General features: G+C 40.0%; 1 protein-coding gene across 1 annotated transcript in view; it reads right to left on the minus strand.

Annotated features, from left to right (window-relative positions):
- HNMT (histamine N-methyltransferase) overlaps nt 1-21,999 on the minus strand; it is a 92,707-nt gene that overhangs the window by 51,023 nt on the left and 19,685 nt on the right. The window lies entirely within an intron of this gene.

Genomic DNA, 21,999 nt, shown 5'->3' on the forward strand with positions numbered 1-21,999 from the left:
TTCCAGTCCAGCATTTCACATGATGTACTCTGCATATAAGTTAAACAAGCAGGGTGACAATATACAGCCTTGACGTACTCCTTTTCCTATTTGGAACCAGTCTGTTGTTCCATGTCCAGTTCTAACTGTTGCCTCCTGACCTGCATACAGATTTCTCAAGAGGCAGGTCAGGTGGTCTGGTATTCCCATCTCTTTCAGAATTTTCCACAGTTTATAGTGATCCACACAGTCAAAGGCTTTGGCATAGTCCCAGTTATTGACCGAACTGGACTAGGTAACAATTGGCCATATTTTATTAATGTAAACTGCTGAAGCTCACACAAGCGATGATATGTCATATGTCTTGTTTTTAATGGCACAGTTGTTTCAACCACACTTTGTTAACATGGTCTTGTTTTAATTAAATTATAACAGAAAAAAAAAAAAAAGTTCCACAATACCTAGAGATGAAACAAACCAAACAAAATAATGCAGAAGAAATATTTGGGGAATTATTACTTAATAGGAAGAGGGTTTTTTGTGCAGACAAATAATGTTAAAATCTGTGGATGAGTAAAGAGAGATGTTCTAGAGACATAAAGCTTGTACAAAATGTTCAAGGGTGATAATCAGATAAGACAAAGAAGAAATAGTCTAATAACTTAGTTCCTATTTAATAAACCAACAATTTTAAAAGTTACCTGAAAAAGTCTAGATCTCCTTGCAAAGACAGAGGTTGGTAAGTATTTAGAACCTGGTAAATTATCAGGAACTAGATAATTGACAAAAAAAGAAAGAAAGAAAAACATAAAATAATACAACTCATCCAACATGCTTTCCCTGAGTCTGTAATACAGATCATCTCAGTTACTGACTCAGTGACCCTAAGCTTTAGGTCTCATGTTGAATTAGGGATCTAGTGAAGGTTAAGGGTTCATGTAAGATAAATTTTTATAAAGAGAGCAGTCGTGGTAAGCAAACTTCTCTGGCATTTGATGCAGGGGCACGTGCTCAGGAATATTCTCAGCTAAAACATCCCTCTACCTGGGACCTTGGCTGTGAATGATTCGAAGACTAAAAGGATGCACTTGCCCAAGGGGTCCCAAAATTACTTTCATTAAAAAATCAAAGTTATAATTTACATGCAATGAAATACTTAAATCTCAAGTGTACAGTTTGAAGAAATCTTATGGATGTATACATCCTAGAAGATTGAAAGTGAAAGTTGCTCAGTCATTTCCGACTCTTTGCAAGCCCATGGACTGTATAGTCCATGGAATTCTCCAGGCCAGAATACTGGAATGGGTAGCCTTTCCATTCTCCAGAGGATCTTCCCAACCCAGGGATCGAACCCAGGTCTCTAACTACTGCCTATAATCAATAATACTGCCTATCCCCCTACTCTAGATAACCACCATTCTGACTTTTATCCCCATAGATTAGTTTTTTCTGTTCTTGAACTTCATTTGAAAGCTCCACACAGAATGTATTCTTTTATGTCTAGCATCTTTGGCCCATCATCATATTTTTAAAATTCACCCATATTTTTGTAGGGGTGGGGCTTCAGCTATTCATTCTTTTTTTAATGCTAGACATTATAGTGTATAACTATTTCATAACTTTTAAACCTTTTTTCTCTTAATAGATATATAGGCTATTCTGGCTTGGGCTATTATGAATAGAGCTGATAGAAACATTCTTGTACATGTCTTTGATGGAGATAGGCATGTTTTTTTGTTACCATGACTAAAATGTCATAGGGTAAGCACGTGTTTATTTGTAGGAGGCATTGCAACAAGGTTTTGCAAATGTCCACAATCACTGCCAAAGTATGAGGATATTAGTTTCTCCACATCCTCATCCTGGTATTCTCATCTCCACATCCTGGTATTACCCATCACTATTGCTTTGACCCTCTGGGAATATATCATAGCAATATTGCATAGTGGTTGAATTTGCATTTCCCTCAGAGTAATGATTCTGAGTGTTTTCAAATACTTGTGAACCATAAGAGTTGGATATAGTCTTTAATGAAGAGCCTGTTAAAGTCTTTTGTTCATTTTTTAAAACTGTGTTATTTGCCCCTTTTCTTATTGATTTATGCAATATTTGTTTTTATATTCTAGACATCTTATCATATGTTTATAAATGTATGTGTATACATGAACTATCTTCTCCCAGTCTGTGGTGTGCTGTTCATTTTTTGATGATGTCTTTTGAAGAATAGAAATTCATCAATTTATCCTTTTAGTTCCTGACTTAATCTGAAAATACATGTGCTTAATAGAACGAAGTCAACAAAAACTAGCCATGTACCTTTTATTCCTTTAGCCATTGGAGTAGTGGAGTTTATTGTTGGAGTTTCAGGAATCTCAAGAGCTGATTGATATCACATTTGTTGCTTAAAATCAGCCGTATGGGGAATATTTACACTATGAAAATTGGCAAACAAAAGGAATCAATACTTTTTCTCCTGGAGGGTGGATTGTGAAACAATTAGCAGCACATAGCTGCTTTTAGACCTGTGATATGGACAGCCTTTTGGTAAACTGGCTGATTTGGCTAATGCAGCAAAGACCTCCCTTTCCAGCCTGCAGTGTGAACTTACTGAAGAGTTTGATCAATCAGACTCTGGAAAAAGTAGTACCATCTTCAGGCGTATCTTAATTAATTGGCTGTATGCTCACCATGATCTAAAGGCTGATCTTAGTATGTTATCAAATGTAAGTCCATGTGCCCGATGTACAGTGAGGTCAAATAAACTGAAACATCAGAGTTTGGAGCAAAGCCAGGTGAGGAAACTCGTGCCTCAGGCTCCCCAAACCCCAGATTCCTTGAAGTGTTTCTGCAAAGCCTTTTCAAAGGCCAGGTGTGTGTGTGTGTGGCGGGGGGGCGGGTGGGGTGGGAGGGTGGGGGGGTCCCCAGGGTACGTGACCAGCTTGTGCACAGTTCTCTGATTGATGAGGTAACAAGGTGGTGTCATAGGGTTAGCATTATCAGTCTCTAGGTGAGTGCCAGTAGATCTGGAGGCTATATGTTTATGATCATCAAGTAGTTGATTTCTTCCTTTCGGTTTTTAGCATCTGAAAAACTCAGTAACTATGCATGAGATACTATTATCTTGGTATTTTAGAGAGGAGCTAAGACAGAGGATATGGGGGAGGGGTCTGCCCTGGTCAGACCTTGTAGGATCCTGCTCTGTTACAAGCATAGCTTCAGGTCTGCTTATAAATAGTAAGATGTTCGTTAGATTATTTATGTTCTCTGAGCCTTATTTTCTTGTCTGTAAAATAGAAATAATATCTACCTCATTGTATTTTGTGAAAATGAGATATACTGTATAAAAGTGCTTGGCACAGTGTCTAACACGTGGTACAACCTCTGGTGTGAGACAGGCTTCTCCAACCTTCATGGCCTTCAGTTATAGGATGAAGACAATCATGAGATTCGAGTCCAAATAACAGAATCCACGTCAAGAGGTCCAGTGAAGTGAAGTGAAGTGAAGTGAAAGTTGCAACTTTTTTGCGACCCCATTGACTGTAGCCCACCAGGTTCCTCTGTCCATGGGATTCTTTAGGCAAGAACACTGGAGTGGGTTGCCATTACCTTCTCCAGGGGATCTTCCCAACCCAGGGATCAAACCCCCATCTCCTGCATTGCAGGTAGATTCATTACCATCTGAGCCAGCAGGAAAGAGGAAATTTTCAATATTGGGAGCTAATTGTAAAGGTACTAGGAGAGCTGAAATGGTCAACTGAGATGCTGAGATACCCCACCAGGAGCTCCTACCACCTGTAGGGTTGGAGGGATGAAGGGAGAATGCATGTTACCAAAGCCCTGAAGCCCAGCCTGTGTAGTAAAAGCCAGAACAATGGAGGGGACACAGGTGCTCTTGAAGATGCTGCCTGAAGATGAAACAAATGGGCAGAAATGCCCAGCATCTCTCCTTTTTCTACTTTCTCATCTTTATCACTTTACTTCTTTACTAAAACTAACTGAAAACCAGTTGGTAGGAAAGCTTAGGTGATGTAACCTGCAGGACTCAGCCCCTTTCAGTATTGCACAGAGCAGGGGAAAAACCAGAAGTAAATCTGACAGCAAACAGGCAATAATAATTAGCACAAGTGCCTACTAGGTCAATTTATTGTGAGAGTTAAATTTTTTTTTTAATGGTATAAAGCAAAACACCTAGAACATATTAAATGTTCAATTAAAATCAAGGATACTTCAAGAAAATATTTTTTAAAATGCTCAATGAATGCCAGATAATCACAGTAAAATCTTGAAAATAAAATCTATTTTCATTGTATTATATATTATTGTAACTATTGTGGCATTATTACATATGTTATATATTATATGATACTATTATAGTTTTTATAGCTTACAGGGTCAAAAGAAGACTGGTAATTATAAAATTTTAAAACAAAGGAGCTGAGATGTGATTATTAATTCCCTCCAGTCATAAGGAAGATTGTCTTTGTTTTAGGAGGAGGATATTTGGTTGGTATTTCTTGGAAATCTGTCAGGGTTCAGTAAGTTCAGCAGGTTCCAGAGAAGAAAGAAAAGAAGTCCCTTTCTTCTCTGGCACCCAGAGTTAGTAAGTAGAGCAGCATGTGACTTCTGGTTCTACTTCTTTCAACTCTGCTTACTAACTGCATGTATGACTTTGTGCAAGTACTTAAATCATTTGGGCTTGACCCATCTTCCACTTCTGGTTATAAAATTCTTAAGATCACTTGGGTTTTAAACCTGTCATTCAGAGATGTGGCTAAGATTTCAGGTTGTGGCTAAGATTTCAGGTGGGAAAGCAGGGTGCCACTTCTCAGAAATTTAGCCCTCTGTATGCCTCCTTCTCTGACTCTTTGGTGCTCCTCTTTCACTAAATTCAAGCTATTTTCCATTTTTAAGCATAAATGATACCATCATAATGCACTAATTATTTAGAAAACATAAGGAGATTATAGTAATTACCCATATGCTCTCAGGCAGTAGAAAATAATTAAGATCTGTTTATCAAGATGGCTGCTTAAAACCAAAAAGCATCAAAGTCTATTTTTATTATTTCTTATATAGGCCTCTAAGAGTTGTAGTTACCTACAGAACCTGAGGAACTAGCTCTTTTCCCAGGAAGTTTTGTAATCAGACTTTATACACAGAGTTTCAGCCAGTTTCAGTAGCTAGAAGACAGCCTCCCATAAACACAACTGCTGTTACATTTCCGAGTTGCCAGTTCTGAATGCATTTTGTGCAGTGAAGTGAAATTTGCAATCAGTAAACACATGATTTACGGAGGAGGCATCGTGTATACAAAGTACATAAGAAACCTCTCTGTTCTGTTAGTCCAAAGAAATACTTCAAATTGGGACAGTTCTAGCAGCAGCAAAATGTAGACTAGATCAAAGATGGTTAAAGTATATGGTATTAATTTAGTTCCTTTGGAAATTTGCTTTGGAGAATTCGGAATACATGTGTGGGCTATATTGCCTCTGAAACATCATACCACTCCCCCCCACCCCACGCCCCTAAAAAATGATCACAGAGTGATATTTACGTTCCACAAATGCCTGCTCTGTTTCATAGTCTGCCTTTAATTTTTTGGATGCCAAAGGAAACACTGGTTGGAATTCCAAAGTTGATTAAAACTTTTCACAGTATTTAGCCTTTCTCTAGTCAGATAAACACTGAAAAGTTCATGGGTTTTTCATAATATTACTGCTAGAATCATTTTCTTAAGTCTCATGTTATCAGCTTTTTATCTCCAGTCAGGAAAAGAAATGAATGCATGTTGAAATTTCATTTGTGTAGGGAATTCATTTTGTTTAATTTGGTTTTAAAATACTAACTGTAATCCAGTATTGAGAAGAGATAGCTCACACTCCTTAATAGCCTTATCCAGAATGATTTTCATAGAGAAAATGGAGGGAGAAGGAGAGATAAATATTGCTGATAGTCAAGCAAATAATTTTAGAAAACCCATGGAATGAACCAAAATTATGTATAAGAACTCAAATTGGAATTAGAATTCAAAGCAAGGTCTCAGTGAAAATGGGGCTGTCTCGCTGCAGGTAGATGGCAGACAGAGGGAAGAATAAATGAGCTCCAGCTTTTGAGAAACTTAATTAAAAGTTATATCAAACCTAGGGTTCTCCTGAAAGAATTTGTACTTTCTTTAACAAAGGCTGTTTCTCATTGAGAAGCAATTCTAATTTTATACCAGGTTTGCGATTCTGTGCTGAAAATGGCCTTTCTATGAGATCATGTTCATTTTTGCCAAAAACAATGTATCACCACCCCTAGAACCTTCCTCTGGCAGGCAGACAGAAGAGCATTTGCCAAAACAATGATAGGGATGCTTAGAAGGCAATCCTTCTTCTTTGAACTTTATTACTTTGAGCTAGAGTACAAGCCAAAATCCAGACCAAGGGTAATGCAATGCTGAGAAAAGAAGGAAACTACATTTACCATCCAGGTGGGAAATTTTCATTTCTGCATTTAAAATCTGGTAGAGTCAGAGAACAGATCAGTGGTGTTCAGCTCAGTTCAGTCATTCAGTCAATTTTGCTCAGTATGCCTTTTGCTTAAAAAAAAAAAGTAATAATAATTAAAACAGATGTACTTTGTAAGTTTGATAGGCTAAAAACAGGCTGTTTTCTTAGCATAAAATTCAAGTTCAGTTCAGTCGCTCAGTTGTGTCTGACTCTTTGCGACCCCATGAATTGCAGCACACCAGGCCTCCCTGTCCATCACCAACTCCCGGAGTTTACCCAAACTCATGTCCATCAAGTCATCAAGTCGGTGATGCCATCCAGCATCTCATCCTCTGTCGTCCCCTTCTCCTCCTGTCCTCAATCCCTCCCAGCATCAGGGTCTTTTCCAATGAATCAACTCTTTGCATGAGGTGGCCAAAGTATTGGAGTTTCAGTCTCAGCATCAGTCCTTCCAATGAACACCCAGGACTGGTCTCCTTTAGGATGGACTGGTTGGATCTCCTTGCAGTTCAAGGGACTTTCAAGAGTCTTCTCCAACACCACAGTTCAAAAGCAGCATCAATTCTTTGGCACTCAGCTTTGTTCACAGTCCAACTCTCACATCCACACATGACCACTGGAAAAACCATAGCCTTGACTAGATAGACCTTTGTTGGCAAAGAAATGTTTCTGCTTTTTAATATGCTATCTAGGTTTGTCACAGCTTTTCTTCCAAGAAGCAAGTATCTTTTAATTTCATGGCTGCAGTCACCATCTGCAATGATTTTGGAGCCCCCCCAAAAATCAGTGGTGGCCAGGGGTTAAAAGTTGATGGGAGGGTTAGACTATAAATGAACAACAAGAGGGAGTATTTTGAGGGTAATGAGACTGAAACCGTGCACCTCAGATTGGGACTTGAACCCCTGGGCTGGGACTCCAACTCAGTCAGGAGCCAGACTGGGACTTGAATCCACAGTCTGTTAATTGATATCACATACCTGGTCTCAGGACTTAATGAAGCTCAAGTTCTTGATGTCTTTTTGGAGAAAGGATTCTGTGAGACAAAGTGATAAGTAAGAAGTAGACTTATTTAGAGAGAAATATACTCCACAGACAATATTGGCCTTCTCAGAAGGTGAGAGACCCCGAAATATGTCATGGTTCATTTTTATAGGCTGTTTGATTTCATAGGCTAATGCGGGGGAGGATTATTCAAACTATTTCAAGGAAAAGGTGGACATTTCCAGGAGTTGGGTCACCACCCACGTTTTGGCCTTTTATAGTTAGCCTCAGAACTCTCATGGCATTGGTAGGTGTGTTATTTAGCTTGCTGATGTGTTACAGTGTGTGTTTAATGAGCCTCAAGGTCTAGTGGAAGTCAACTCATCTGCCATCTTGGACCTAGCTGGTTCTACCCAGTTTTTGTCATGTCCTATGACTATGTCATTCTTTTAAAGGTAGTGCCCTCCCCACTTCCCTCCTGTTATAGGAACATTCTGTAGTCTAAGCATATTTGTGGTATGTGTCAGGACTTCTAAAATTGTATGAAAAAATAAGTGCTCTTTACTGTATGTAAATTTTAAAATAAATGAACAAGCAAACATTTTTACTTTGACTTTTAAAAAAAAGTGCATCAGTTTAGCATTTTGTTAAATGAGTCCATCAATAGACTTGACATCTTGCTGGTACTCCTCCACCTCCCTAATTATGATTTCAAAGGCCCCCTCTCTCCTTCCTCTCCTCAGTTTCCCCTCTTCCTCAGGGCTTGCTATGATTTCCTGATTTCTCTTCTTTTGTAAAAAAACAAAAGCCTTTGCTAACCAAGGCCTCAAATAAATGATGAAAAAAATTCAGACCTGGGATAGAGCATCAGGTGGAGAAATTGTGCTGATGGAAAAGCTTCACACAGAAGGGTGGTGGGGAGGGGTCTCCTTTTCCTGGAAGACCCCTGAAAGAGGGGAAGCAGGGAAGAAATGAAGAGAAGGATTTAATAATCCTGCCTTACATTTTTAAAGTGTGTTATGTTTTATTAATATACTAATCTCAAACTAACTCCTTTAATGTTCCATCCATCTGCTTCCCCATTTTATAGATAAAGAAACTGTGGCCCCAAATAGTGGTTTTCCTGTGGTCATAGGGCTAGTATGTGAAAAAGCTTGTATGTGAACTAGGATTCTTGTGTTGAATGAAATGAAAACATGTAACATGAGACTTGTGAACTTCAGTTTCATTTGAAGACTGTACTCCCAGGAGACAACTTCTCTGGTCATTCTGAGGAACCCCTCTGAAGAGATGGGGGAAGAGACTAACATATATGTGATGCTGAAGAAGGCGTGTATGCAATCGAGGAAACAACTAGTTAGATTACTGCTAGTCACAAGGAACAGATATCTCAGTAAGGGATTTTAGTGCTTTTCTAAGTATGAAAAGAGGGAAGAATCCAGGTTCATAAAAATCTTTTCCTAAAAGATTTCTAACTATCTAGGGGCCCATTTTGCCTGCTCTCCCAGAGCACAGAGTGCCTAATCCTGATTTTCACTCTGAATTCCTTTCAGGGTGTTTTGTAGGTCAGCAACTGAGTGGTTAATGACTTGATTCATGTAGGACTGGACACTGGGCACCATTTTTTGTTTTACACCTGGTTCTTAGCAATGACTTCAGTCTAGAACCCCAGGTAGCCTCTGCCAACATGCTGTGAGTCCAGAGCTACTGACAGTGATGTACCCCCAGTGAAATCCTTGTGGGCGGTGGCCCAAGGGGTGTGGGTGGCAATGAGTCAGCAGTTTCCACTCTGGGTGTGTCTTTTAGCAATGACATTTCAGCCAGTGCTGTATTGATGGGTTTGTTCTTACTATTTTAATTTGGTCTAGAAAAGCCATCAATATAGGTAGCTTGGGTTAGGACAGCATTCTCTCAGTCAGAGGCTACCTCCACAATAGGCAGCATCAATTTGAAAATCCAAAAAAGAGTGCGTGAGATCTTTCCTCCTATATGGTGAAGGAGAAGGATTTGACCAACTTAAAGATGAACATGTCAGGCAGGTTTTCCCTCAGGAGGCAGGAAGTAATTAAATAGAGATAAATATATGTGTTTATTCTGTTCCTTGTTACACAAATAATTTGAGAAGGCCAGCTAGGCGAACCCAGATCTAGTCCTATTAAACAAACATAGTTCACAGAAGATGGGCCCCAGCACTTATTGAGAAATTTCCTCAAGAGCCTTGGCCAAATGTGGTGTGTTTTGCTGTCTGTAATGGATTCAGTATTTCTCAATATGTTTCAAAGTATAAATAGCAAATCAGTTGAGCAAATGCCCATCTGGTTGTCTGATCTCCTCTTTTTAAATAGAGATAAAGAAATTGCTTTTGACTTAAAAACTTGGAAGAGAATTAGTGGCTCTGTTTCAAATCTGATCTGGTCACATTCACTAATACCCGAAAGTCATTTTATCAGAGGGACAATCCCTTACCCTGCCCCACCCTGCCCCTTCTAATCCAGTCCTTTTCTTGGCATCCTCCAACCTGTTATTCTCCAATATAACAGATCTTTCCCTTCAAAGCATCTATAAAAATCTTCATTAGCTTGAAATACCACAAGGGCCAGGAACTGTGTGTTTGAGCTGCGTGTAGATCTCTGTGTATTCCTAGTGTCTCTCACAGTCCCTGGCACATGAGATAGGTTAATCAGTTGAATGGACTGCCGGGCTGCCTTCCCTTTATAAGCAGAAGACTTTTCTTCCTTCACTTTCATTCCTCCCTTTATATGATAAGAAAAATGTGTCTCATGTCAGACAATTGTGGGTACATAGGTAGCCACCCAGGGGTGTATGCAACCATGGGAGAATATAAAGCCACTGTTCTATCTTCAATGTCTTCTCTTAAGGAGGTTGAATCAGCTCAAAGGCAGAAATTAGGAAGATTATTCCTGTTTTTTTTTTCCCTTAACTTTTTATTTCGTATTGGGGTATAGCTGATTAACAGCATACTAACATTGTTGTGAAAGTTTCAGGTGGACAACAAAAGGACTCAGCCACATGTACACGTGTATCCATTCTCCCCCAAACTCCTCTCCCATCCAAGCTGCCACATAACATTGAACAGAGTTCCCTGTGCTATACAGTAGGTCCTTGTTGGTTATCCTTTTCAAATATAACAGTGTGTACATGTCCATCCCAAACTCGCTAACTATCCCTTCTCCCCAGATTATTCCTGATTTTGTTCCATTTTTGTTGTGAGAAACTCAGTTTCTTAAGAAGTAAAATGCGAAAAGTTGTGGAAGGAGCACTGGATTTATAATGGAATCCTAAAAATAGAGCCAGAACTACTTTAGAATCCATCTCAGCTGTTGGTTTTCAACCCTCTCTCTGTGTTAGATTTCCCAGTAGAGACAGAAATAAATGTATGGAAGCCTGGGTCCCATGTGCAGGGATTCAGATTCAGTTGGTTTCCTTGGTATGCTGTCATTTAATTTGCTTTCAGAGCAATCTCATGTGATTTGTCTGTGCAGCCATTTCAGAATGATGCCTGTGAACCAAATGTATGACAAACTCTGGTCACCTGCTTTGCCTGCCCAGTAGAATCAGATCTTGGGCTCTGTGTTCGGGGAATTCCTCACCTTGTGAATTGTGGTGGAGGCAGCACCTTTTCCCAGGTTCCACAGCCTCCCTTGTAGCTAGAAGGTCATGAGGACCTGTAGTGAAGCTCTTCCAAACGGACACACCAGCCTTGGATTTTGAATGGAAACTGGAGACCCCAGGACTCTAAGGTCTCAGCAGGTCTCTCTGCTGACAGTAGCTTTGACACCAAGAATAATCTTCTGGTGTAGCAGTGGAAGTAAGTCCATCACATTATCAGTTTTAACAGCAGCAGTGGTATCCTTATTGCATTAGTCATGGCTTGTTTCTGGCAAGCTGCACTCAAATTCACTTTTCCAGGCCTCCTGTGAGAGAATCAAATTCCTTCAGAAGATTCAAGTGAATAACACATGCCTTTTTTGCCTAGATCAGCTAGAATCAGGTTCTTTTGCTTGTAAAGGGAGGGAGATCTTGAATGCTGCAAGTGCTTTTTATTTTTTTTTAATGACTGTATTTCTTGGAATCTTGTGGTTCTGTGGGTACCCCAGGAGCCATGTAGAGAAGACAAAGTAATGCAAGCCTGCATTTCTCTGGATTCTCTACCCACTTCAATCAGAGCAGTTCCAGTTAATGTTTTCTTATGAAAAAGGGTTTCTGCTGCCAAAGAAAAAGTATGCAAACCTCATTTGGGTTTCAGGGAAGAAGTTATTTGGTTTCTACCAAATTCCATTAATTTTTTTCCTACATTTTCCCCAGATACAAAGCTATTCTTCCAGACTTGGGTAAAATATTCTAGTAGTGAAGTGAGCCAAGGTGACCACCTATTCTTTTCTGACATTCAAAGTTCATCCAGTTTATATTTTAACCAGGAATCTGGAGATGAAGTGTAGGTCATATTTCTGCCATTTCTTAGCAATGTCCCCACAGGCAAATTCCTTATTCCCACTAAAATTATATTCACCTTTCTGTAAAACAGAACAACTAATACTCTTCCATTAACCTCATATGAGACCTGCAGGCTCCAGTGACATAATAAATTTAAATGATATAGTAAGTAAAGGTGTCTTATGCACTTATAAACTATTATATGCATGCAAGATGAAATTATTATTACAGTTACTGTCAGCATGAAATCTCGGATCAGTTGGTGAATTTATTTCCTGGAAATGAATGAACTAAACTAGTTAACCCAATGGAAAAAAAGCTGGTTAGTATCACAGGCGGAGAAGGCAATGGCACCCCACTCCAGTCCTCTTGCTTGGAAAATCCCATGGATGGAGGAGCCTGGTAGGCTGCAGTCCATGAGGTTGCTAGGAATTGGACACGACTGAGCGACTTCACTTTCACTTTTCACTTTCATGCATTGGAGAAAGAAATGGCCACCCACTCCAGTGTTCTTGCCTGGTGAATCCCAAGGACGGCGGAGCCTGGTGGGCTGCTGTCTATGGGGTCGCACAGGGTCGGACACAACTAAAGTGACTTAGCAGCAGCAGCAGCAGTATCACAGGAAGATGTATAGTGTTCCTGGGTCTGTGGTTAAATTCTGAGATGATACTGAAATTTTACAATATATAATCTTTATACTTAAAGGGCCTATAGGCTCTGAATGACATTTGCTTTTGGTATATTATTTACAGAGAGATCCAACAGTAATAATATAGTTGAAAGATATTATCCTTTACATTTTCATTTATATAAATTTCTTTATTTGTAATTATATATGAGTATCACTGAAAGGACAGATTTTATTAAGCACCTTCAAAGTGCAACACTGGGTTTTTCTATAGTTATATATAAAGGCCAGGGTTGTTAGAGCACTGGTTATTAGTCTGAAGTGCTTTAATGCTGAGCGGTAGTTAAGTCGTTGGAAGTATTTGAGAAGATTCATATAACAGCACTGTTTTAGTGAGAAGTAAAGATTAATTCGATAATAATAAAAGAATTAGAAGGGTGAAATATCATTCAGATTTCCTTACCTGAGAAATTGAGACAATGGCATATAGAAAACAAAGATCTGGCTAGATTTTCAGATGAAGCTTTAAAACATGTAAGAGTCTTCAAATGTGACCAAACTGAAAAGAGGTACAATGAGTACAGAATATTCTTGACTTTCATCCACTTTAAACAATCACTGCCACCTAGTAGCTTGTGACATTGTTTACGTTGAAGGAAGAAATCTTATTGATTCTGGATCCTATAAACCTAAGCAGGGTTGAAACAGAATAGAAAGAACGCTGAGCTGATATACAAAGAGATCTAAGTTTTTGGAGCACAAGGATTAAGAGTCAGGTCACCTTGTGCGACATTATAACATACTTAGTATTTTTCCAGTGGTCATGCATGGATGTGAGAGTTGGACTATAAAGAAAGCTGAGTACTGAAGAACTGATGCTTTTGAACTGTGGTGTTGGAGAAGACTCTTGAGAGTCCCTTGGACTGCAAGGAGATCCAGCCAGTCCATCCTAAAAGAGATCAGTCCTGGGTGTTCATTGGAATGACTGATGTTGAAGCTGAAACTCCAATACTTTGGCTACCTGATGCGGAGAGCTGACTCATTTGAAAAGACCCTGATGCTGGGAAAGATTGAGGGCAGGAGGAGAAGGGGACAACAGAGGATGAGATGGTTGGATTGCATCACCAACACAATGGACATGGGTTTGGGTGAACCCTGGGAGTTGGTGATGGGCAGGGAGGCCTGGCATGCTGCGGTTCATGGAGTCACAAAGAGTCGGACATGACTGAGTGACTGAACTGAACTGAGTCTGTAAAGACTGTCTAGCCATAAATGTTGTCATTGTTCAGTCGCCCAGTCATATCTGACTCTTGGCGACCCCATGGACTGCAGGGCACCTGGCCTCTCCATCCCTCACCGTCTCTGGGTTCACCCAAGTTCACGTCCATTGAGTCGGTGATGCCATCCATAATGGCAAAAATTTATGCTAGCCGTAAATATCTATACTTTAATGATTTCTTATGAAATTCATAGCCAAAGCTGGAATCCAACAAGATTTCTGATAGCAGTAGACGTGAATTAAATCCACAGATCCCATCACATATATTTGAATTACTCATTTCTGTTTCCTTTTTTTTTTTTTGGTCTTAATTGAATTTCTTCCAATATTGCTTCTGCTTCATGTTTTGGTTTCTTGGCTATGAGGCATGTAGGATCCCAGTTCCTCGACCAGGAATTGAACCTGCACCCCCAACATTGGAAGGCAAAGTCCCAACCACCCGACCACCAGGGAAATCCCCTTTCTCTTTCCTTTTGATTCAATAAGCCTCATATCTATCCTGAATTATTGAGTAGTGGAAGACATTAAGAACCAGAGTAGTTAAGGAAAGAAATAATAAGTGGGCAGACAGAGGCACAGTGAGAGAGAAAATGAAAATGAGCAGCCCAAAATCTTTCAAGGAATAAGTTCACAATTGATTTTTTCTGAAGTATAATAACATTATGATATAAGTACATAACTGCTGATGATCTTGATTCTGAGAGTGACTGTTTACCCTCAAGGCCAATATTCCATCACCCATAACTTCTTATCATTTTCCAAGAATAACAGGCCATTTTCAGATTTCTTGGTACCTTTTTTAATGCTACCTGCTGCTTGAAAATTTCACCCTACTATCTACACTGTTCTTTCAGAAACTCCTTGTTCCAAGGTTCCTCATGCGGAAAGCCTTCTGAAATTTTCCCCAAACAGAGATGGCATTTCTTCCCTCTGTGACACCAGTGATTGCATTTTGTTTTCATCTTGCTAGGTTCTTATCAACTCCTCATTATACTTCTATCAAAACAATGTATATTATATCAGTTTAAATGCATATCAGTGTCACTGCAGCTTGGGCTTCTTCAGATCAAACACTTTGTCTTTCAGTTCTGTGTTCTAGATATTCTTTTAGTTGATAGCTGCTTGAATAGATAGCAGCTATCACATCTCAGAAGGATAATTCTGGGAAGAAATTGCATAAGTGTGTGATAGACCTAGACATAACTTTCTTATGAGTTAGAGAATTAAGACAGAGTTTATGTAGATATCAACATGCCTGTACCCATAAATCCTGAGCTTCTAAATATTGTCTTAGAGTCTCACTCAGGGTGCATAGGGAGAGTTTGCCTGCTAGTAGATTTTATCAGGGAGGTTTACCAAATTTTTACTTTCTTTTTTAATCAAGGATCCCTGTACTGATGATATGCAGAAATAATTTCTGGGGTTCTTCTATTTCTCTAGAGAGTACCCCTCCACCTTTACCCAGGGTTATAGCTCCTGACTGCCAGTCACTGCTCTGGAAGCAAGGCAAGAAAGGATGCCCAGGAACCTAAGGTTAAATATGCAGAACATGGAGGAAATAGAGATCATCCAAAAAAGGAAGAAAGATTACAAAGCAAAATAATACAATTATTAGCAATCTCCAATGGATAAGAGAAGTTATTATATCCATAGGACTAGGGTGCTACGACAAAGGAAATTAAAAATATGATAGCCAACATAAATGCAATAGAAATGTCAGAAAATAAAATGAAGGATGTGTCCTCAAAAGCAGAGCAAAAAGGTAAAAAACCAAAAAGTGGAAGAGGTAGAAACAGAGAAATGACATCATGAGAAGAATTTGATGGAGGGGGCCATGCACCAAGGCATGCAGACACCTCTAGAAGCTGGAAAAGGCAAGAAGATGGACTCTCTCCTAAATCCTCCAGAAAGGAAGGCAGCCTGGTCAACACCTGATTTTAGCCCAGTGAGATGCATTTTGAACTTCTGGATGACTCAGCTGTAAGATCAAAAATCCATGTTGTTTAAGCCAAGCGTGTAGTAATTTGTTACGGCAACAAGAGAAAACTAAAAAAGGCCATATTGTATTTGTTATTTATTCCTTCCCTTGATTGCTTTAGGGCATTTACCCTACCCCTACTGTCCTTGTCCATAACCCTTGATCCCCAGAAGTCTCTCCTTCCCACAGGATATGGTCTCTGCTTTTCAAGAATACCCAGCCTTCTCTACTCACTGAACTTGGACCAGTCTTAACTCCTCTTTGGCTTTGTGTCAGTACTGCGGAGGGTCACTGAGTTAACTCAGACTCTGGCTGACCTCCCTCATGTCCACCCTAAGCCCCTGGTGAAAACAGCATTGACAAGGATAACAAATCCCTTGAGGTTCTTTAGCATCATCACTTGGACAAAGAAGGTTCCATCCTGTGTCATCTTTTCCCCTCTCAGGGCTCAAATGCACTTACAGGACTGCTTTCAGCATACAGATGCATCTCAATTATCTTGATTGAACTCTCCATGCATGGTGTTTAAATAAACAAACAAACAAACAAATGCCTTTAATTTTCCAGCTTATCTCTGACTGAATCCTTGATGTGGGTCAGCAAAACTATCCCACTATGGTTCAGTTCTTGCCAATCCACAGATAACTATTAACTTAAGAGCATTTCTTTTAGAGTTGCAAAATCTTGCAAAGACTGCTGGAAACCAGAATCCTTAGTCAGAGATCTAAAGGGAAAAGAGTCAGTGGGTCTACCAAGAACATAGTGACAAAGAAGACTGCTGAGTGCAAAGGGCCATTAGTAGTGGGGGAACCAGTGGGAGGGGCAGACGAAGTTCCGCAGAGGCAGGATTCTCTGCAAGAGAGGCTGAGTTCATTTGAGTTAAGAATCTGAGTCATATGCCAAAGTGGCTGGCTTGGTCATATTTTGCCCCAGTTACCCATTTCCCTCTGATCTCAGACTAAAATCTAATTATACATAGTGTGGAAAGAGGCCTGGTGGGAGTACCCACAACCTCTCTCCCATCACTTAGAGGGCTAAGAAGAAGGTACCTGCAAATGTAAACAAAACTGGCAACTAGGATTTTGCATCAAGGTGGCAGAACCTCATATTAAGAGACAACCAAACTGTCAGGGATAAAGAACATATTCTTCTCTTCTCTTTGATTCTCCAAGGTTGTTTTTATTAAAATGGAAATAACCAAGACTAAACGCAGGGCTTACGTGTTGATGAAAGAACTTCCTCACCAGCAGCTGAGGAATAATTGTCTTCTCTTGTTCCTGAACTCAGCATTTGGCTGTTCATTAATTAATGGCACACCCATGAGTATAGCATTTCCAAACTGGGCTCCTAAGCAATTCCTCAGCAAACACCATGTTGCCTGCCTTAGTATGACTGTTTCTTGCTGTTATGGACTTCTAATTATAATTTTATTCATTTTTCACTTGGCACATCTGTAGAGAACTGCATAAGTCACTTTATGAGCTGTTGTGGAGGGCATATAAATAAATAGAATGGAATCAATGTGTCAAGGTGCTGAAAGCTGATGGCTGGGGTGACCTCCAGAGGAAACATAGAATGTGTGGCCACTGCCTTGAGGTTAAGAATACAAAGCTCAGATTACTCCCTATACCCTAAGCCTTCTTTTTTACTATCAACAAAAAGTTTTCTGTAATGATTTTAATAAAATAGATTCAGGAAATGTTTGGGGACTGCACATTTTAAACATGTATACCTTATTGTTAGTTGTATCTCAATAAATCTGCCAAGAGTGAAAAAAAAAAAGAAATGTTTGGGCAATCAATGAGATTCTATTAGATGGTCATAATATTTACCTTATGGGAAAAATTATATATTTTCCCATTATATGTAACCTGCATTTCCCAAGTTTCCGTGAAACTGGCCCAAATGAAGTCAAATCATTGGCTATAACCTGTATTTTACTTGACTTTGTCAACATTCACCAGTGAAGGACTTCCAGGAACATGTGTGTTTTGAGTCAAACTGGTGTTCATGCAGTATGAACTCAAGGCTGTCTACTCACACCACTGGCCTGGCAAAGCCTACACTATTTTTGGGATCCCTGTTCTACAAAGATGAGGAAATCTGGACTCTCTGAGTCAGTGAGTTACCCAAGGGCATGCACTCCTAAGAGACTGACCCAGATAGTACTTTGCACTTCTGTACTTTGACAAAGTACTTTGATAGTACTTTGACTCCAAGCATGGTATCTTCTTTCTGCATTAGATCTAATCAATCTCTGTCTAAACATAATCATCACTCATGATCCCAGTCTTATCTATCTATTAGTACAGACTTTCACAATCACACAGATTAGTTTCTTTTGGTGGGTAAACTGGAATAGCAGCAATGGGCTGCCAGACTAAGGGAGCAGGATGGAGCCAAGGGGTCAGGTTCTAAAATAGGCCTCATGAGACCAAAGGGCAGAGGTCCCTGAAAACAGTGAACCACAGGGACTCTGTGTACAGATCTAAGGAGGAGGCAGTGCCAAAAACAGGCCTCACCCTTTGCTGGACTGAGCAAAATGTAGGTGATACTTTGTACTTAACATCTAGTAATATCTAGCAGTTAGACTTTACCATTTATCACTAAGCATAAATCCATGTAAGTATTAACCTACCACCCATTCTATGCCAAGCATATGCACCATGGTTTGTTCAGTTCAGTTCAGTTCAGTTCAGTTCATTTCATTCACTCAGTTGTGTCCGACTCTTTGCAACCCCATGAACTACAGCACGCCAGGCCTCCCTGTCTATCATCATCTCCCAGAGTTCACTCAGACTCACGTCCATCAAGTCAGTGATGCCATCCAGCCATCTCATCCTCTGTCATCCCCTTTTCCTCCTGCCTCCAATCCCTCCCAGCATCAGAGTCTTTTTCCAATGAGTCAACTCTTCACATGAGGTGGCCAAAGTACTGGAGTTTCAGCTTTAGCATCATTCCTTCCAAAGAAATCCCAGGGCTGATCTCCTTCAGAATGGACTGGTTAGATCTCCTTGCAGTCCAATGGACTCTCAAGAGTCTTCTCCAATACCACAGTTTAAAAGCATGAATTCTTCGGCACTCAGCTTTCTTCACAGTCCAACTCACATCCATAGTTAGTTTTAATCTATTTATACAATCTTAACAAAAGTTCTTAAGGTCCTTTAGGACAGAGAATGTCTCTCGCTTCTTGTAATCCCTAACTACCTTGCTTAAAATACATGATTAATATTGGGTTGGCCAAAAAGTTCATTCAGGCTTTTCTATAATAGCTTATGGAAAAACCCGAATGAACTTTTTGGTCAACCCAATAGCTTTTGTTGTTTCAAATGCCAAAGGGAGTGGAAATTCACCCAGTATTACCCAAATTAATATTCCCTGAATAGCGTCAGTGCCTTTCCTCAGGGTGCATATCCCGCATACACATGCACATCCCGGGAATAGCTCTGCAAGTCACCGATGTGGTCATTTCTGGCTTTCCTTCTCTTTGAACATTAGTGGCTACACTTCCTTTTTCTTTTTCAAGATTCAGGAAGCCATACCCTCAGCTTCTTGGAGAAAGAAGTTGTTCATCTAGTGCAGCTCAATTATTTCTTCTTGGAAGGCCAGGTCCTCAGAAAGTAAGCACTTGACTTTCTCAAAAGCAGTGAACATTTCATCTCCTTCCTTGAGACAAGCACCAAGTCACATATCATTGCTGCTTGATGCCCCAGCCTATTCACTTTTAACTGCTGCTTCCTCTCTTGGCTTCAAGCGAGAGCTCCAGGTTGTGCAGGGATCCCATCTGCACTTTCTTACTCCTGACATTTCTCTGAACTTCAAGTACTCAGGGAAGACGCTATTTCTCTGTGTTTACCAACTGCATTGATGTGGACAGAAGGGCACATCCCACACACCATTTACAGCAACGATTTCTTAGGATCAGTCATTTTTAAGCCATACACCTCCTGAGGCTCTTAAATATGTCATGGCAGGAACTGCTGCTCCCTTTCTCCCTCTTCTCCAACATGCATGTGTCAGACATGCCTTAGGCCTTCTGGGCATCTGCTCTTCACCAGTGGGTCCGTCTCTGCCCCCCACCTGTTGGTAAAGTTCTATGAGGAGTGAGTTATGGAAAAACGCAACAGCCCACTGGGAAACGTCATCCACAGTGTTTTAGTTCCCAGCTTGGCAAAAATAGGCAGTTAGCTGAAGGTTTGCCCAGTGCAGGTTCTGTTCATAAGCATAATTTTTCAAAGTTAAAAATAAACAACTCCTGCTCCTCTTGTTTCTAAAGTGCTCTGGGGAGCTCACAATGGTGATTTTGTACATTTCATTTCACTAGTCAGTTTTCAGAGAGATAACTGTGGACTGGGCATTTTATATAATTCTTGTAATATTTTAATGTAAGGGATGGACAGGGCCATTGACTTACTGGGGGGTGACAAACAGATTACAAGATCCTAAGAACAGAGCATGTGGTTAGAACAATGGCAATGCTGTTTACTGGCAGAACACAGAGGAGGGTCACTGAATGTGGCCCTAATGGAAGGCAGAAAATGAAAACTGGAAAGTTCTTTGGAAAGCAGACATGTAAACTGAGAGTTAAAGATTGAAGAGTTAGTATGTTTTAGAAGAGATTGGTAGAAAGGAGGGGAAAAAAAGAATCCTTAATGCTGTTGTCCTCTACCTCATGTGTATAATTAGCACACCCTGGGAAATCTATAGCTACTGCTTCTTAAGAATTCATTACACCTGGTGAATGCCATGGGCCTCTGGCCCCATGTAATTTCTGTGCTTTTGCTTAATTAAGACACTATGATAGACTGGGCAGACATTTCCTGGCAATTAATAATCAGTGGAGGAGCTTAAGTCTTGAAGCAAAGCTGTGAAAATAAGCACTTATATAGAAAAGCTGTCAAATTATTATCTTTTCATGTCTTGATCAGCCCGAAGTTGAAAAGGCACATTGTGTGGTCGGCAAGCTTCATGCACAGCTTAGTTCTTTTCCTAATCATTAAAAGCTAAGTACACAGGAAGAGAGAAGCACACACTCTTCTGCATTAGATGTTTGGAATCCAAGTTAACTTGGAGAACTTTCCTAAAAGTAACTGCTGATTGATACCGCTTTCCGTTACTTAGAGCAATTTGTGCTACAACCATCATAAAGTCATTTATCAGGTTGGCCAACAAGTTCATTCGGATTTTTCCATCAGATGTTATAAAAACCTGAATGACTATTTGGCCAACCCAATATAAATGTTTCTATTTAATCAAGATAGGTTTAGCAGAGCTCTGCCTAGAGATGGTAGAGTGGACAAAATGAGTCTGGTGATTGGCTTATAAAATGTTTTGGGTTTATCAGTTCAAAGTATAAAACTTAAATTATGCACAGAAATGACATACGAGACAGCAAAAGAGACACTGATGTATAGAACAGTCTTTTGGACTCCGTGGGAGAGGGAGAGGGTGGGATGATGTGGGAGAATGGCATTGAAACATGTATAATATCATATATGAAACGAGTTGCCAGTCCAGGTTCGATGCACGATACTTGATGCTTAGGGCTGGTGCACTGGGACGACCCAGAGGGATGGTATGGGGAGGGAGGAGGGAGAAGAGTTCAGAATAGGGAACACATGTATACCTGTGGTGGATTCATTTTGATATATGGCAAAACCAATAAAATATTGTAAATTTAAAAAATAAAATTAAAAAAAAAAAGAAATGACGTATAGTATGGGTTATTTCCCCATAATGAATTCATAGGAAATTGGGCAATGCAGCAGACATTTATTAAGCTCCTACCATACTATAGTATAGCTCCTACTGTATTATACTATACATGGCAGAGCTTTCTAGGTGGCACTAGTGGTAAAGAACCCACCTGCCAATGCAGGAGACATGAGAGATGCTGGTTTGATCCCTGGGTCAAGAAGATCCTGAGGAGCAGGGCATGGAAATCCACTCCTGTATTCTTGCCTGGAGAATCCTATGGACAGAGGAGCCTAGAGGGCTACGGTCCATAGGGTCGCAAAGAGTCAGACATGACTGAAGCGACTTAGCACGCATTCATGCATGCAAATACTTGGCATCATGTGTGAATAAAATGCTGCATGGTCCATAATGGGGTACGTCAGGATATACTACAGCAAGTTCACTGAAAATGATGTTTTCCATCTGTTTTAAAGCAGCTTCTTTCTTGCTCTAATCTTTGTAAAACTAAAGG

Source organism: Bos taurus, chromosome 2 (assembly GCF_002263795.3).
Source record: "Bos taurus isolate L1 Dominette 01449 registration number 42190680 breed Hereford chromosome 2, ARS-UCD2.0, whole genome shotgun sequence".
In the NCBI taxonomy this organism is placed as follows: domain Eukaryota; kingdom Metazoa; phylum Chordata; class Mammalia; order Artiodactyla; family Bovidae; genus Bos; species Bos taurus.